This window comes from Cyclopterus lumpus, chromosome 2, assembly GCF_009769545.1.
Source record: "Cyclopterus lumpus isolate fCycLum1 chromosome 2, fCycLum1.pri, whole genome shotgun sequence".
NCBI classification, from domain to species: domain Eukaryota; kingdom Metazoa; phylum Chordata; class Actinopteri; order Perciformes; family Cyclopteridae; genus Cyclopterus; species Cyclopterus lumpus.
The window spans coordinates 5137058-5143607 of NC_046967.1; positions in this window are offsets into that span (position 1 = coordinate 5137058).

Genomic DNA, 6550 nt, shown 5'->3' on the forward strand with positions numbered 1-6550 from the left:
ATATGGCAATGCAACAAAAGAAAAAAAAGTAACTAAAGTAAAGTAAATCTAATTGCAAATGGGCAAGAGTTCAAGAAGGTGGTGGCTGATCTGAAAGATATGCCAGATGTTATTTGCATTCAAGAAACTTGGCTAAAGCCACAATTGGACTTTGTCATTTCAGGGTACAGCGCTGTCAGATGTGATGTATCTGGAAAACAGGGTGGGGGGGGTGTAACATTTACTAAGGATGCCTTCGCATATAAGAAGATTAATGTTCCAGAGCAGTATGAATGTGTTTATGATAGAAGTATGCAGTCCCAGAGGAGATATCAAGGTAGTGAAGTATTATAATACTTGTAAAAAGCTGTCTTTGGAAATGTTCCACAAGATATCAGGAACTATTGGGAAAAGAGAAATTCGGTGTGGAGATTTTAATGCTCATAATACGTTATGGGGAAGTGAGTCCACGGATTTCAACGGAGGGGTAGTTGAAGAATGTATAGAGGAAAGAGCATACATTGTCTTAATGATGGAAGAGGCACTAGAGTAGATGTTACTCGAAATTCAGTATCTTGCTTAGATCTCACCTTAGTCTCATGAAGTATGAGTAATTTGTGTGAATGGAATATAATGAATGACTCTAACATAGGGAGTGATCATTACCCAATATTATGCTCATTAAATTGTAGTATTTTTACACAGAAGGGTAATTCAATATAAGATGGTGTTTTTCTAAAGCTAATTGGGGAATATTTAAATAATGTTGTAGGAAGGCATGTGAAGATATAGCTATTGAGGGGGATGTGGACAGCTGCTCGAGAGTAGTGACCTCTATGATTATTGGTGCTGCATCAATATGCATTCCTAAGAGTAAGGTTAATGGGAAAAAGAAAATGGTCCCATGGTGGAATGAGGAATGTAAAATTGCCATTAAAGAAAGAAATCGTGGCTTCAGAAAGGTAACAAGCCTCCTGAATCAAGATAATTTGATTGATTGTCAAAGAAAGAGCGATAGTACGGAAAGTAAATAAGTCAGCCAAGAGGAATGCTTGAAGGCAATTCTGTTCATCTATTGGAAGAGAAATACAGGTGCATGATGTTTGGGCGATGATCAATAAAATGAGTGGGAAAAGAAAAGTTAAGTAAATCAGTTATAATCCCTGTCTTGATAGACAGAGAATATCGGGCAATTACAAATAAAGAGAAAGCTGCGTTATTGGGGAAGAAGTTTGCAAATGTTCACAGCGGAAGTCATTCATGTGAGATACACAGACAGAGAAAAGAAGAAATTTTAGCAGTACATACAGACGTTAAAAAGAAAAAGGTCAATGACGGCATTCCCCTGGATATGGAGTAGGGTTGCACGGTGTACCGATACTAAAAAGGTAGCGCGGTACCAGTACGTTCAAAACGATACGGTTTTGCATATTTTTAGTATCGATACTTTATTAAAATAGCGCGCGATCAGAGCGGACACACTGCTCCGCTTCTTTAATGCTGCCCAGCGCTCACACACTAATAGGCAGCGCGCTCTCACTCAGTGATCGCTGGGGAGACAACATGGTGTTACGTGTAGGCGACTTTTTGTAAAAAAAAAAAAAAAAAAATGCGGAAGGCCCACTGACATACAGAGACCCGTCTGCTAAATGTGTTTCAAAGCCACTCAGACCAAGGAGCCACACGTCAAACATTAAAGCACCTTTCAGACAGACACCCCGAACTTTTCAAAGAGTTCAAAGAACGACAGGTAATCAAATGTGATTATAAACATGGTGCACACCTTAAGCTCACCCACATACAGCCTAACACGAGTAGCCTTAGCCTTTGACGACCAATCTATATGATCATGAGGTCACAATGCACACACGTGTACTAAATGAAACACAATTGATGCAAAATGGCTGTCTTTTTTTATTTTAGTTAAGGAAAAATAATTATTCCCTGAATTAAGATAAAATATGAACTCTACAATTGCTCATACTTATGGAAGGAACTATGTAGTCATCTGGTCAGATACGGACAAAAAGCCGACATAGCCGTGTATAATCAATGCTATGATGGCACCATGTAGTTCTCATTAATATCTTGCTGGAGGCTAATACTAATATTAATGCCATTTGTTAAGTGTTGAAAAAGCTGGGAAGGAACAAGCTGGTAAAAAGGGAACCATACAGATGTTTTATTTATTACTATTATAGATAAATATACCAGTATCTTATCGAATTCTGGTATCGTATCGTAAGTATCGGGTATCGTGATATTTATGGCAGGTATCGTAAATTCTATCGAAGTTAGAATTTGGTATCGTGACAACCCTAATATGGAGTTTACAATACAGGAGCTGAAAACAGCAATAGAGGGAAGTGGGTATACTGTGCCAGGGCAAGACCAATTATGCTATGCTATGTTAAGACAATTACCAGGGGAAGCCTTGGAAATGATTAGTTTTTTAGAGCAAATGGGTTTTGTAAAGGTAGATCAACAACTGCCACTTTAATAAAAGTTAGCAATGAGGCAGAGAAAGCTCTAAGTATGAAGGACATTGTGGCGATAGTTTATTTTGATATAGAAAAAGCATATTACTCCATGTGGAGAGAGGGCCTGTTGATTAAAATTAATAAATTGGGTATTGGTGGAAGGATGTATAACTGGGTGTTGGATTTTTTTGTCTAGCAGGTCTTTCAAGGTAAAAGTTGTGTCAGATGAGTTTAGTATTGTAAATGGGTTCCCGCAAGGTAGTGTCATTAGCTCTATTCTATTTAATATTATGATTAATGACATTTGTATGGATATTGGAAGAGATATTGTCTCATAGGGGATCAGGAGAGGAACTGCCTGCAATCAATGTGCTGCATAAATGTTGGGACTACACTCAAAAGAAAGGGTTTGGGTGAAGTATCGGTCCAGTAGCCAATGAGTTCGGATTAAATAAGTATGAGTATGGTCCCAATGTGACGTTGGGGAATGTTCCTCCGTGGATTTTACCAGCCAACAATGTGGACTTAACACTCATAGAGCAGAGGAAAAAATGGGTGGGGACAAACTGTGACATTGGACATCAGACACAAGAATACATTAACAACACTTATTATAACTATCTGCAAATTTACACTGATGGGTCGAAAGACAATGAGACTGGTCACAGTCTCATTGTCTTGGGTGCAGGGGTATTTATAACATAATTTAATAGGGCTTTTTGAAGAATTAATGACAGACAGTCTGTCTTCACTGCTGAAAATTATTGCTATAATCTTGGGTCTGCAATGGGTGGAAGAGGTCAGGCCTGAGAGCGTGGTCATCTGCTCAGACTCTGCTGCAGCGTTAAACAGCATTAAGTCCAAACAATCTATACGAGAGGATTTAGTGCTGAAAATATCTATGCTAATGTTGATACTCCAAAGGCCGGGTACTAGTGTGCATTTTTGCTGGGTTCCTGCTAACATAGGGGTGGAGTGAAACAAGAGAGCAGACAGGATCGCTAAGAAAGCTCTTAAACTCAAAAAGGAGGAAATACTGAGTATTCCGTTTGGTAAAGGGGAAGCGAAAGCTGTTATCAGAGAGGCAGTGGGACAAATATTACAAAGGAAGGCACCATCACAATATACACAAATCCATAAATGTAAAGTTATTCAAAGGGAGGTGTCGAAGAGAGGAGGTAATCATATCAAGGCTAAGATTCGAAAACACAGGACTGACTGCAACTCTGTTTTTAATGGCAAAAGTGGGAACAGATAAGTGCCTTTTTTTTAACGAGACTGAGGATGTGGAGCATGTTATCATGAAGTGTCAGAAATACAACTCTGAAAGGAAACTTCTGAAGTCTAAAATTTGTCAGCTGGGACAGAGGTGGAGGTTGGAGGGAGTTCTGGCAGCGGGCCAGGTTGGGTATGAGTGCTACAGGGCTTTGTTGAGATTTGCTAAAAATATGGGGCTAGGCCGCAGGATTAAGTTGTGAGTAGGTTTGTTGGTTTGTTAAGTAGTTGGTCTGTTAATTAGTTTTTCAAAATCAAAATTTTTCATTTTTTGTCAAATGCTATGGGTCGGAGTTATTAGCCTTACAAAGTAGTGATATAACTTTAATTAATGATATACCTGTCAAGAAAAAAGCGAACTATTTAGGCATTCTAGTAATCAAAGAACAAGACTGATTCACGGGATTGACAGTAAACAAAATAAACGCTAGTGACTATACTTGGTATGAATTGCAGTATGGATATAAGAGCCAGACACAGATGCCAGACACAAACCAGAACACAGACACAATGCCAGACACAAGACACAAGCCAGAGACAGATGCCAGACATGAAACAGGCAACAGACACAAGCCAGACACAAGCCAGACAGAGATGCCAGGCACGAGCCAGACACCAGACACAACACATATGGAAGACACAAGCCAGACGCCAGACACAAGCCAGATAGCTAGACAGGAACCAAAGAAATATGCCAGACACAAACCAGACAAGAGACACAAGCCAGACAGCAAACACAACACAGACACCAGACACACAAGCCAGACACGAGCCAGACACAGACACAAGACACGAGCCAGACAAAAGACAGACAAAGATGCCAGACACCGGACACTAGAAAAGAGCCAGACACAGAAGCCAGACACGAGCCAGACAACAGTCACAGACTGGCATCTTTGTATGGCTAGTGTGTCTGACGCAACAGGCATCTGTGGTGTCACAACAGACAAGAAGCAGACACAAATGCCAGGCACGAGCCAGATGCAGACACCAGACAGAAACCAGACACTAAAAACGAGCCAGACACAGACACAAGCCAGAAAACAGACAAGAGCCAGACAAATATGCCAGACACCAGACACGAGGCAGACACAGATGCCATACACGAGCCAGACACCACACACGAGCCAGACACAGATGCCAGCAAAGATGCCAGCAAAGATGCCAGATACGAGCCATACACCAGACAAGAGCCAGACAGTCAAGCCAGAAAACAGACACAAGCCAGACACAGATGCCAGACACGGTCCAGACACCAGACACAAGCCAGAAAACAGCCACGAGCCAGACACCAGACAAGAGCCAGACGCCAGAAACAATCCAGAAAACAGACACAAGCCAGACACAGATGCCAGACACAAGCCAGACACCGAACACAAGCCAGACACAGATGCCAGACACAAGCCAAAAAACAAACACAAGCCTGACACAAGCCATACAAAGATGCCAGACACCAGACAAGAGCCAGACATAGACACCAGACACGAGCCAGAAAACAGACACGAGCCAGACACGAGCCATACAAAGATGCCAGACACCAGACAAGAGCCAGACACAGACAACAGACACGAGCCAGACACAGATGACAGAGATGAGCCAGACACCAAAAACGAGCCAGACATGGATGGCAGACACAAGCCAGACAACAGACAAGAGCCAGACAAAGATGCCAGACACGAGCCAGACACCAGACACAAGCCAAACACAGATGCCAGACCCGAGCCAGACACCAGACAAGAGCCAGCCATAGACAACAGACACGAGCCAGACACAGATGCCAGACACGAGCCATAAAACAGACACAAGCCTGACATGAGCTATACAAAGATGCCAGATACGAGCCAGACACCAGACAAGGGCCAGACATAGACACCAGACACGAGCCATAAAACAGCCACGAGCCAGACACGAGCTATACAAAGAGGCCAGATACGATCCAGACACCAGACAAGAGCCAGACACGAGCCATACAAAGATGCCAGACACGAGCCAGAAAACAGACACAAGCCTGACACGAGCCATACAAAGATACCAGATACAAGACAGACAAGAGCCAGACAACAGACACAAGCCAGACACCAGACACAAGCCAAACACAGACGTCAGAAATCTGACGCAACAGACATCTGTGGTGTCACAACAGACAAGAGGCAGACACAAATGCCAGACACGAAACAGATACAGACACCAGACCGAAACCTGATATAAAAAACGAGCCAGACACCAGACATGAGCCAGAAAGCAGCCCCGAGCCAGACACGAGCCATACAAAGATGCCAGATACGAGCCAGACACTAGACAACAGACAAGAGCCAGACAAAGATGCCAGACACAAGCCAGACACAAGCCAAACACCAAACACGAGCCAGACAGAGATGCCAGATACGAGCCAGACACAAGACAAGAGCCAGACACAAGCCAGACAAAAGACAAGAGCCAGACAAAGATGCCAGACACAAGCCAGACACGAGCCAGACACAGATGCCAGCAAAGATGCCAGATACGAGCCAGACACAAGACAAGAGCCAGACACTAGCCAGACACAGATGCCAGACACGAGCCAGACACCACACACAAGCCAGAATCCAGACACAAGCGTGAAAACAGCCACGAGCCAGAAAACAGCCATTAGCCAGACACAGATGCCAGACACTAGCCAGACACCAGACAAGAGCCAGACACAGACAACAGACACGAGCCAGACACAGATGACAGAGATGAGCCAGACACCAAAAACGAGCCAGACAACAGACATGAGCCAGACACAGATGCCAGATATGAGCCAGACACAAGACAAGAGCCAGACACTAGCCAGA